The sequence below is a fragment of the Ursus arctos genome, unplaced genomic scaffold, assembly GCF_023065955.2.
Source record: "Ursus arctos isolate Adak ecotype North America unplaced genomic scaffold, UrsArc2.0 scaffold_3, whole genome shotgun sequence".
NCBI lineage: Eukaryota > Metazoa > Chordata > Mammalia > Carnivora > Ursidae > Ursus > Ursus arctos.
The window spans coordinates 12,092,948-12,106,403 of NW_026622985.1; positions in this window are offsets into that span (position 1 = coordinate 12,092,948).

Below are 13,456 nucleotides of genomic sequence, written 5' to 3' on the forward strand. Positions count from 1 at the left end.
TGGTACCCTGATATTTCTGAAGTATTCTGGCATTATTTCTGAAATATTCTGGTATCATTTCTTAAGTATTTGAGTACCATTTCTGAAGTACTCCAGTATCAATCTTTGGAGCAATTCTTCCATCATGGAACTTAAGTACAGTTCGGAACAGAATAAGTATAACCTATTTCCCAATGCAAAAAAACAAAATTATAAGACGAACCAAAAGCTGATAACATGACAGTTAGCAGGGTGCCCATTTGGGAAGAGCGAGGCTGAAAACGGAGCATAGGCCAAGGTCAGGAATCAGCAGGGTAACATGGGTCATCAAAGCAAAGCCTGAGCCAAAAGGAGGGGGGAGGGTGGGGGGGGACCTAGGGTTCAGGGGCTGTTTGACCATGAGTAGCTCCATGCCTACAGATTCAGTGGTGTTGTAACCCCCAGGAAGGCAAATTGGGAGCAGAGACTCCCCCTGGGCAGGTGAGATAGCAAGAGAAAGGAAGACTATAATACAGGTACCAGATCACCACCGTGTGGTTTGACAGTGGGCTGCCGGGTATCCTTTTTGAACATCCATTCACTGAGCTGGTGGGTGTTTTTTGTTAAACACGAAACAGGCCCCAAATGAAGTCTGTTATGGTAGGCCCCACATCACCAAACCAAGACTTAAATTAATTACAGTTTGGGCTCTCCCAGAAATGGAGTCTTAAACCAGTCAATCAGGAATCACCTAGTTAGCACCAGTTAGGTGATCTGCCTCATAGACCCTTGCCATCCCCTAAAGGAAAGTAACCTTGTAATAACCAACCTGCTTCTTAGTCTAGTATAAGTTCCTTGTTTAGCTCCCTTCTGCCTGTCAGTCTTTCCTTTTGTATAGCTCCTCAGTGCTCTTTGCTATCTGCCAGATTAGGTGCTGCCCGATTCATGAATCATTGAATAAAGCCAGTAAGATTTAAAATGTACTCGTTTTTGTAATGAATTTTTGTTTTTAACAGATTTAAGAGATTACTTCATTTAGCAATAGTGAGTGCTATAGACAAAATATTAACAAGCCTAATGATTTTCTTAAGATTTTAGGAAATCTAAAAGCAAAGAATTACAGCTTTTTAACATCTAGATTTTTTGTTTTATGTTTCATTATAAGGAAGGGATTTGTGTGTATGTCCTATATTCTCTCTTTCCAAATCCTGATCTATACCAAAACACAAAATGTTCCTCATTCTAATTAGCTATAGCATTATCTGAACCGTTTTAGGCTAAGCTGAGTTCTCTGTGAAATAGGGCAGTTTTTTTGCCCTAAGAGAGGAACTTGTAAGGCACCAGACCCAAATGCGAACGCTTTTCAGACAGCAACATAAATGTAGAGTTTAAGGTAACAGGGAATAGTAGAGTTGGTGGCCAAATACGGAAATGCAGGCCCTACCTAAGGAGATTCAGGGGCAATTCATTCTTTTAAACATGGAAAGTAAAACGCTTCTGCAGGTTGAATTTGGTCAAAGGCTTTCATTTGCAAATCTTCCTTTAATGATTCAATATATTGCTTACAATCCAAAATTTTATTTCTAGGCATTTTCAGCTTTGTTTGTAAAACAACCTGCTGGTTCCTTTTCAAATTTTGTTCCAGTAGATCCAACTTAACCTCCATAAATTGAGAGTGATTTTTGCCAATCTCTATGATCCCTTTTGTTTGCACTTCTTTTTTCATACTGAAATGCTGGGTGTAGCCTACTGAATACAAGTGCAATGGGCTCATAGACAACTCGTTTCATTATGTTATGTTCAGGCATTTAAAATTTACTTGCGAGGTTGGGGAGGAATTAAGATGGCGGAGGTGTAGGGGTCCCCTTTTTCAGCTGGTCCCCTGAGTCGAGCTGGATAGGTACCAGACCATCCTGAACATCCATGGAATCAGCCTGAGATGCAGGAAGATACATCTGGATCTCTGCAAATGAACATCTCCAGAGCTGAGTATTGAGGTACGAAGCGGGGAGCCGTGAAGCCACGCACAGATACCGGAAGATAAACAGAAGGGGGAGGGAGCCACCACGTTCAGGCGCCGGGAGGCCGTAGCCACCTGCACTGGGGAGCGGGCAGACTCGCGGATCAGCACCCGCGAGAGAGCAGACTGAGACCGTGAGCCAGGGAACGCACGCGACCAGTCTGAAAACCGGAGCACCGGAGTGCGCAAACCACACTGAAATGGAGCTCTGGAGTGCGCGGTGTGGCTTGTGGCTGGCGGTGTTAGAAACACAAAGGACAGAGACGTGCCGGCCCTGGAAGTGAGGGCTGGGACGCCGGCTGTGGGGTGCACATACCGGGACGCTGCAAGGTTGAGCAACACCAACAGAAACAGAGTTAAAGTGGCCAGAGGGGCCCAGCGGAGAACCGTCTGTGATCCCTCTGTTCTGAGACAGAGGCTGAGATTCGGTTACTGCTGCTCTGACTCTCAGAAGAGGCACAGCAAACCTTCAGGGAAAGCCGCCAGAGAACAAAAGCCTGGAAATACCGGCTCACAGTGTGCCCATCTCCATCCCCCCTTGCAGGGGACACGGAGACTCTACCCAAACAGGGTTGCCTGAGTATCGGCGCGGCAGGCCCCTCCCGCAGAAGGCAGGCTGAAAAATCAAGAAGCCCACATCCCTAAGGTCCCTTAGAGAAAAACATGCAGCCAAGGATCCTTTATCCAGCAAAGCTATCATTCAGAATTAATGGAGAAATAAAGACCTTCCAGAATCGCCAGTCATTGACCAATTTCATAATCATGAAACCAGCCCTACAGGAGTTATTAAGGGGGGTTCTATAAAAGTAAAAAGGCCCCAAGAGTGATACAGAACAGAAAGTCACAATCTATAGAAACAAAGACTTTACGGGCAACATGGCATCATTAAAATCATATCTCTCAATAATCAGTCTTAATGTAAATGGCCTAAATGCTCCCATAATGCCACAGGGTTGCAGACTGGATACAAAGACATGACCCATCCATTTGCTGTCTACAGGATACTCATTTTGAACCTAAAGATACATCCAGACTGAAAGTAAAGGGATGGAATACCATCTTTCACGCCAATGGACCTCAAAAGAAAGCTGGGGTAGAAATTCTCATATCAGACAGATTGGATTTTAAACTAAAGACTACAGTTACAGATACAGAAGGACACTATATTATTCTTAAAGGATGTATCCAACAAGTGGATATGACAATTATAAATATATATGCCCCCAACACGGGAACAGCAAGATACACAAGCCAACTATTAACCAGAATAAAGAGACATATAGATAATAATACATTAATAGTAGGGGACCTCAACACTCCACTATCAGCAACAGATAGATCACCTAAGCAGAAAATCAACAAAGAAACAAGAGCTTTGAATGCCATACTTGACGAGTTGGACCTCATAGATATGTATAGAACACTATACCCCAGAACCAAAAAATACTCATTCTATTCTAATGCCCATGGAACATTCTCAAGAATAGACCATGTTCTGGGTCACAAAACAGGTCTCAACTGATACCAAAAGACTGAAATTATTCCCTGCATATTCTCAGACCACAAAGCTTTGAAATTGGAACTCAACCACAAGGAAAAATTTGGAAGAAACTCAAACACTTGGAGACTAAGAACCATCCTGCTCAAGAATGATTCAAAAAACCAGGAAATCAAAAATCAATTTAAACAATTTTTGGAGACCAACGAGAATGAAAACACAACGGTCCAAAACCTATGGGACACTGCAAAGGCAGTCCTAAGGGGAAAATACATAGCCATCCAAGCCTCACTCAAAAGAACAGAAAAATCTAAAATGCAGTTCTTATATTCTCACCTCAAGAAGCTGGAACAGCACCAGAGAAACAGGCCTAATCCACGCACGAGAAAGCAGCTGATCAAGATTAGAGCAGAGATCAATGAACTAGAAACCAGGAGCACAGTAGAGCAGATCAACAGAACTAGAAGCTGGTTCTTTGAAAGAATAAATAAAATTGACAAACCACTGGCAAGACTTATCCCAAAGAATAGAGAAAGGACCCAAATTAATAATATTATGAATGAAAAGGGAGGGGTCACAACCAACACCAGTGAAATTGGAAGGATTATTAGAAACTTTTATCAACAGCCTTATGCCAATAAATTAAGCAATCTGGAAGAGATGAAGGCCTTCATGGAAACTTATAAACTACCAAGACTGAAACAGGAAGAAATTGATTTTTTAAACAGACCAATTAATTACGAAGAGATTGAAACAGTGATTAAAAACCTTCCAATAAACAAAACGCCAGCGCCTGATGGACTTCCCGGGGAATTCTACCAAACATTTAAAGAAGAAATAATACCTATTCTCCTAAAGCTATTTCAAAAAATAGAAACAGAAGGAAAGCTACCAAACTCATTCTATGAGGCCAATATTACCTTGATCCCCAAACCAGGCAAAGACCCCATCAAAAAGGAGAATTACAGACCGATTTCCCTAATGAATGTGGATGCCAAAATTCTCAACAAGATCCTTGCTAACAGAATCCAACAGTACATTAAAAGGATTATCCATCATGACCAAGTGGGATTCATCCCTGGGATGCAAGGGTGGTTCAACACTCGCAAATCTATCAGTGTGATAGATTATATCAACAAGAAAAAAGCCAAAAATCATATGATCCTCTCAATAGATGCAGAAAAAGCAACTGACAAAATACAGCATCCTTTCCTGATTAAAACCCTTCAGAGTGTAGGGATAGAGGGTACATTCCTCAATCTCATAAAAACCATCTATGAGAAGCCTACAGCAAATATCATTCTCAATGGGGAAAAGCTGGAAACCTTTCCCTTCAGATCAGAAACACGACAAGGATGCCCACTCTCGCCATTATTATTCAACATAGTACTAGAAGTCCTTGCAACAGCAATCAGAAAACAAAAAGCGATAAAAGCTATCCAAATCGGCAAAGAAGAAGTCAAACTGTCTCTCTTCGCAGATGACATGATACTTTATATGGAAAACCCAAAAGAATCCACTCCCAAACTACTAGAAGTATTAGAGCAATTCAGTAATGTGGCGGGATACAAAATCAATGCTCAGAAATCAGCTGCATTTCTACACACGAATAATGAGACTGAAGAAAGAAAAATTAGGGAATCCATCCCACTTACAATAGCACCAAAAATCATACATTATCTTGGAATTAACTTAACCAGAGACGTTAGGACCTATATACTAGAAACTACAAATCACTCTTGAAAGACATTGAAGAAGACACAAAAAGATGGAAAAATATTCCATGCTCGTGGATCAGAAGAATTAACATAATTAAAATGTCCATGCTACCCAGAGCAATTTACACTTTCAATGCTATCCCGATCAAAATACCAATGACATTTTTCAAAGAACTGGTACAAACAGCCCTTAAATTTGTGTGGAACCAGAAAAGGCTCTGAATCGCCAAGAAACTATTGAAAAGGAAAAACAAAGCTGGGGGCATCACAATGCCGGATTTCGAGCTGTACTACAAAGCTGTGATCACAAAGACAGCATGGTACTGGCACAAAAACAGAAACAGAGACCAATGGAACAGAATAGAGAACCCAGAAATTGACCCTCGGCTCTTTGGGCAACTAATCTTTGATAAAGCAGGAAAAAACATCCAGTGGAATAAAGACAGTCTCTTCAATAAATGGTGCTGGGAAAATTGGACAGCTACATGCAAAAGAATGAAACTTGACCACTCTCTCACACCATACACAAAGATAAACTCCAAATGGATGAAAGACCTCGATGTGAGACAGGAATCCATCAAAATCCTAGAGGAGAACATAGGCAGCAACCTCTACGACATTGGCCAAAGCAACCTTTTTCATGACACATCTCCGAAGGCAAGAGAAACAAAAGATAAAATAAACTTGTGGGACTTCATCAAGCTAAAAAGCTTCTGCACAGCCAAGGAAACAGTCAAAAAAACTAAGAGGCAGCCCACGGAATGGGAGAATATATTTGCAAATGATGCTGTAGATAAAAGACTGGTATCCAAGATCTACAAAGAACTTCTCAAACTCAATACACGAGAAACAAAGAAACAAATCATAAAATGGGCAGAAGGTATGAACAGACACTTTTCCAGCGAAGACATACAAATGGCTAACAAACACATGAAAAAATGTTCAAAATCATTAGCCATCAGGGAAATTCAAATCAAAACCACACTGAGATACCACCTTACGCCAGTTAGAATGGCAAAAATTTACAAGGCAAGAAACAACATTGTTGGAGAGGATGTGGAGAAAGGGGATCCCTCCTACAGTGTTGGTGGGAATGCAAGTTGGTACAGCCACTCTGGAAAACAGTGTGGAGGTCCCTTAAAAAGTTAAAAATTGAGCTACCCTATGATCTAGCCATTGCACTACTGGGTATTTACCCCAAAGATACAGACGTAGTGAAGAGAAGGGCCATATGCACCCCAATGTTCATAGCAGCATTGTCCACAATAGCTAAATCGTGGAAGGAGCCAAGATGCCCTTCAACAGATGACTGGATTAAGAAGATGTGGTCCATATATACAATGGAATATTACTCAGCTATCAGAAAGAACGATTTCTCAACATTTGCTGCAACATGGACGGCACTGGAGGAGATAATGCTAAGTGAAATATGTCAAGCAGAGAAAGACAATTATCGTATGATTTCTCTCATCTATGGAACATAAGAACTAGGAAGATCGGTAGGAGAAGATAGGGATTAAGAAAGGGGGGTAATCAGAAGGGGGAATGAAGCATGAGAGACTATGGACTCTAAGAAACAAACTGAGGGCTTCAGAGGGGAGGGGGGGTGGGGGAATGGGATAGGCTGGTGATGGGTAGTAAGGAGGGCACGTATTGCATGGTGCACTGGGTGTTATATGCAATTAATGAATCATCAAACTTTACATCAGAAACCAGGGATGTACTGTATGGTGACTAACATAATATAATAAAAAAATATTATTATAAAAAAATAAAAATAAAATGTATTAATGTTTAATAAAAAATATAAAATAAAATTTACTTGCGAGTCTAAGGTATACATCTTAACACTAAGCAAATCCATTCATTAAATTGTTACCTTTCTATTAACTCTTAATTGATCAAACACTTCCTGTGTGGGGGACACTGAGTGTATGGCTCTTAAGCGACTTTTAGACTACAAAATACAATGTGACAGGTGCTTTTTCTAGGGGCATCGAAATAGTCTGAACTGAACAAATGAAAATTTAAAATTAGTCTTGAAGGAGGACGAGTTTGCCAGACTGGTACGTGGGAGAAAAACATTCCAGACATCTACAGAAAATATATCAAAACAATGGGTATAAAATTTGGTTCAACTCTTGGTCTTCATGTATAACCCTTGTTTGTAATGAAAACTAGTATTGTGGTTTCCAAGACTGAGCAGATAGTATAGTTTCAGAAGTTAGACACTACTTAGGGAATGATAATGTAATGTTCTACCCCAGTACCCAGAATGATACTTGGCACATGGTAAGTATTCAAACAATATTTGTTAAATAACTAGCTAAATGGATTATTTAAGGTGTACTTAACAGGACTGGAGGCCTTGGTCTTGCATTTGACAGATAAAGCTCCTGAGAATATTTGGCTTGTCCTGATACTAAATGCACAGTGTTTGGTGTTCAGTAACATTAAGAGATACATGCTATAAACCCAGTTATGTGGTATAGCTCAAAAGCACATAACTATGGGTTCAAAAAGACAGTTTAGGTTTCAAACATTCAGTCCTGACCTCCTCATAGTATTAGTATCAGCTATCACTGCTTGAGCTTCTATTCTTTGTGAGGCCTGAATCAGGGGCTTCATCTGTACTGCCTCACATTTTAAAGGTGCTCTTGGCATGCTGACATGCAGTAACTCATATACAAAGAGAAAAGTGACTTGGCGCAAATCAAACACAAAGTGTCAAAGTCCTATGGACATTTGCACTTCATTGATTTTGTGCTTTGGTTTTGAGTTCAGAAATTAAGGTTACTCTGTACTTCATTTACTAAGACTTGCTCTATCACACATAATTACATCTACATAGAAGGTATAAAATGAAACAGCAGTTAAGAAACAAAAGCACAGGAAGATGTCACCATGGTCCTCCCCTGCTGTTTCCACAGGCTTTCTGTTCATTTGCTCCACACAAAACTCTTTCCACTTTCACACATGCTCTCTTTCCCTGGAGTACCGTTCTGTGTATCATCACTGCCTTTCCATGATACTCCAGTCTAAAGCAGGTCATCCTCATCGTTTTCCTTGGCACTCTGCTGTTTTTCCTTATAGCATTTTCTAATTTTATGCTGTATTTAATTTTGTGTTCATTTCATTGATGTCCATTTCTCCCACAAAGACAGGAGCCACATTTGTTCATGTCTTAGTCAGCCTGGACTACTATAACAAAATGCCACTGACTGGGTGCCTTAAGCAACAGAAATTTATCTTTCACAATTCTGGAGGCTAGGGAGTCTGAGATCAGTGTGCCAGCATGGGTGGGTTGTGGTGATTCTCTCTTCCTGGCTTCTTGCTGTATCCTCATGTGGCAAAGAGAGAGAAAGAGCTTGTAAAAGGATAGGAAAGGAGAGAGGTGGGGAGACAGAGACAGAGAGACAGAGAAAGTGAGCTCCTTGAGGAGCTTGTCCAATTACCTCCTGATAGCTCCACCTCCAAATATCACCACACTGAGAATTAGGGCTTCAACATATGAATTCTGAGAGGACACAATTCGGTCTACAGCAGTTCAATAGAAGAGTGATTGGCAGGGTGCCTGGGTAGCCCATGAATTTTACTATTGGGCAATGAGAGTTTGAGAAGCAAATATAAGAGCATTTAACTCCTACACTAAATCACCAAAATTACACAATTCATAATCCATACCTCAGTTGAGCCTCTGGCTCTTGATTTCAGCTCAGGTCTTCATCTCGGGGTGGTGGTCTTGGGTCATGGGATGGACCCCTGTGTTGGGTTCTGCATGTCTGCTTCCTTCCCTCTCTTTGCCTCTCCCCCTACATGCATGTTCGCTCTCTCTCTCTCTCTCTCTCTCTCTCTCACTCTCAAACAGATAAATCTTAAACAACAACAAAAAAGAGTGCTTGGCATATCACAGTGATTGGATGGATGAATGAATGGATGGATGGATACAAAATGTCCAGAGATCTCTATGTCCCTTTGGAAGTTGCTAAATTACAACTGGAACCAGGAATACAGGGAGTGCTCCAGCATCAGAGAAAGCATGGCCTCTCTATGCCACCAGATAAGGAGCTTAGGAGGTGCTGAGAAATAAAGGCTATAGATGAAGGAGACAGGAGAGTGATGGTTACAGACCCTGAAATGACACACAAGCCAAGGGTACAGCCCATTTCTGGGCCACCATATGACGTTTTCATTCTTAGTTTTCATTCTCCTTTTCTTTCAAGCAGGGCCAGGTTCATGATTTGCAGGGCTCAGTACAAAATGAAAATACAGGACTCCTTCAAAAAACAGGAAAAAGTGCCATTAAAACTAATTTTTCCCCCATGGTCTCTTTCAACTTGTATTGTTTTTATTTGCCATTTAATGTTGTTCTAAAGTAAGGAAAAATTGAGAATTATAATTACTAGCATGAATTTTACTATTGGGCAATGAGAGTTTTAGAAGCAAATATAAGAGCATTTAGCTTTTACACTAAATCACCAAAATTACACAATGCATAATCCATACCTCATGCATGCATTTGTATTTCATTCTTACCAGAAGCGTGGAAATGCTGCACAACGTGAACTCGGTTATTTTTATTTTATTTCTTGATATGTACACATTTTACCAACACTCTGCCTCTGGCTTGCTGATAAGGAAGAAGGGACAGAAAGGAACACCTATAGCGAAGTCTATTTTTCCCTTTCGTTCTGTCAGTGTGAGAGGTTGGCTACTACAGGAAAATACTAGGAATAAGAAAAGATATGGCAGGATTCCTTGGTTGGTTGTGTCTTAGAACACCATTGCCTTCTTTCTGGTTTCAACAGGTAGCTTGGCCTCGGGGGCTGTCAGTGCCTCCACTTAGTTGTAAACATACACTTACCTTGTCCTCACCATGTGCCTCAATGAACTCCTGTACATTGTGGGCCCACTGGAATTCTGTGCTCTGGGGCATCCAGATGCTACAAGAGAATGGGTGGGAAAGGAACTCACCATCGTGCTCTGCTGTCCACTGGACTTCCAAAACAGAAGCTCACCATGGTCAACAATGGCTAGAAGGAGAAGAGCCTGGAGAAGATGGTGGAGGAGATGGAGGGGAAGCGGAGAACCCAGATTAAGTCAGGTGTCTGAAATTTCATATATTCTTTCTTCTTTGTCTCCATTTTTTTCCCCTATCATTTTTCATTTTTCTGGGGAGATAGATATCATTCTGTCGCTATTTCCTCCCTCAATCCTTCTGTTCAAAATCAGCCTGTAATGGCCAGGAGAAGTGCTACCTTTTTCCCACTTTTCTAGCTAAGATCAATAAAGCAGCCACTGGTCACCAGGACAGCTGGCTCTCCTATGGTCTCATACACAAGACTTTTGCCCTTTGTAGAGCCAAACATCTTCACTTAATGATTTAAAATGTTTTTACATTTTAAACTGTTTTAATTCAGGTCACGTGAATTTAAGCATTAAATTGTTAGATGAGTAAACATCAGAAACTTTTTTTTTTTTTGCTAACAACAAAAAGGTTCTCCTGGTTGACACCCTAAAGAAAGAGGTATTTTAAATTAAAGATATATGATTAAAATTCTGCCCTATAAATAGTAATCAATGATAACGGTTCCTCATCAGAACAAGCAGAAATACTTTCATTATTTAAACATTATATTTTTAAAAATCTTTAAAAAATATTATTCCACTATACATCACATAAAAATGTAAGGTAGCATGTGCGAACTGTTTAAAGAGCTTGTTAAAGATTCTTATAATAAGAAAAGCTGGGAAAAGTAGAGTCATATCTTATCAAACCATCTAAGAAATCTTAAGAATGCTGCTTTTCTAGTAATACATAAATATACACGAACATGAGCAAGAATCCAAGTAAAGAAACAGTTCTTATTCATAGGATTGACAGTTTTATTATTACACCAGCCTGAAATAACATATAATGGTGTGTGAGTGTGCACTGGAGTTTCTAAAAGCAGCTTTTAAGATAGGCTTAATGTGAGAAGGGTTCAACTTTCTTCTTTGAATTCTGGAGGATGGGGTCTCCTGGGGATAAAGGGGAAAAGGGGAGATAAACTTTTAATGTAATCTCCATTCTTGCCACAATTTGTTGTATTTATTTTTTCAGCTATATTTATTGTGTAGCTACCATATGCCAGGATCTGTGGATACAGTGAGGGCCTTAACAAACACATGTTCTGCCTTCAGGGAGCTCAAAGCACAGGCAAAAAACAAAGTATTAGCATGGAAAATGTCACAGGGAAGTAAAAGTATTTAACAACACTCGGTGGGGAAACCTAACAAGACCAAGGGTGGCAGGTCAGGGAAATCTTACAGGAGGAAGAGATATCAAAACTAAGGGCCCAGGGATAAGTAAAACACAGCCAGGCAGGAGTAGGGAAGTGGAGAATGCTGAGTCAGTAGGAATCCTGAAAAATTCCTCCTGGATCTGACTTCCTCACTTTTTGTTAACTCTGAACTGAAACTTCTTTTAGATGATCAGCATAGGATTGGCTGGATTAGCAGAAATTTCTAGAACTAAAAAAAATTAAGTACTTGTTATAATACTGTGTTGGCTTGGATTTCTGAATGCATAAATAATAGATGAGGTCGAGTCGAAGATGTAAACCAGTTGGGTACACTTAGGGCCAACAGGAACAACAGCTATTCCCAGTAAGCTGCATGAAAAAGAAGAGCAGTACTTCCTCTCTGGGCCACACCTCCTGGCTCCAGAGAATGCCCTTTTCTGGGTGAGGAAGCTGGCAATGAAAGCAGCTTATCAGTTAGATCTCAATGTGTGTGTATCTCTTGGTGATATGTATAACTAAAGAAACCTATGACACCTCTATGCTGAGACCTGTGATTGTATTAGGGTTCTCCAGAGAAATAGAACCAATAGGATATATTGATATAGATCCATAGAGATTTATTACAGGGATTGATTCTTGAAGTTATAAAAGCTGAGAAGTTCCATGACCAGCCATGTGCAAGCTGGAGAACCAGGAAAGCCAGGAGTATAATGCAGTCCCAGCCTGAAAGTCTGCTAATAGTGTAAGTCCCAGTCCAAAGAGAAAGACCCGAAAACGAGGAGTGCCTATGTCCAAGGGTAGGAGAGGGAGGATGTGTCAGCAAAGAGCAAATTCGCCCTTCCTTAGCCTTCTTGTTCTATTTAGGCCCTTAACCAATTGGATGATGCCCACCCTCATAGGGGAGGGTGTTTTTCCTTGACTCGGTCTACTGATACAAATGCTAATCTCTTCAGAAATGCCCCACAGACGCTCCCAGAGATATCTTACCAGCTATCTGGATATCACACCAGCTATCTGGATATCACTTAGACCAGTCAAGTTAACACATACGATTAACCATCCCAATGACCCAGTGGCAACCCTTGGCCCTCACAAATAGTGTGTGCTAGGCAAAGGGAAGAACACATGCAAAGACCCAGGGGCTAAGAGTACCAGCATCTTTAGGTGACCAGAAATACATAAATTAGGGTAGAGCCAGGTATAAGGGGGTGAATAGTGAAGGAGTCAGAGTGTTGAACCAGTAAGATTTTACGTGTGTTGAGATTTTTAAATATTGTAAATGGAAAGTCAGTTAATACTGTAAGCCAGGAAATGATGATTTGCATTTTCAAAAGAATACTCTGGCTGCAGTATGGAGGACAGACTCTAGGGAGATCAACACGTAAAGGAAGAAAAGTAATCTAAGGGGGAGATGAGAACGGCCCAGTGTTGGGGGGTGGCAGTGGGCATGACAAGATCTTGGCCTAATGCACCTTGGTGATTTACTCTGTGTGTGTGTGTCTATGCTTGTGCATGTATGTGTGTTTATAGTGAAAAAAAAGAGGTGAGGTTGACTCCTGTGTTTTCTGCTATGAGAACTGGGTGAAAGGCTGGTACAAAGAAAAGACATATAGAAAGAGGAGTTGATGCATGTAGGGTTATTCCAGAGGTTACTACAACCTGACATGTCCACTTGTGTGTGACACAGAACTGAGTATTGCCAGAATAATGAACATAACCATTCGAGGGGAGTGTTTTGGAAAATGAAAACATTTGCTAAGGGAGAAGGCACTCAGAGATTTTACAGCTAGAACTGACCTTCACCCCGACTTCAGTCCTTCCCATTACCAACAGCCATTCCCAATCCCACCCATCTTAATCTTGTCCTACCTTTCTGAGCTCTAGGTATGATTTAAGCCATTATGAAACAAGGCAGCAACCTTGAATGGAGATGGCTGCTTCCTTCCTCAGTGTAAAACAGTGAACCTCCAAGACAATT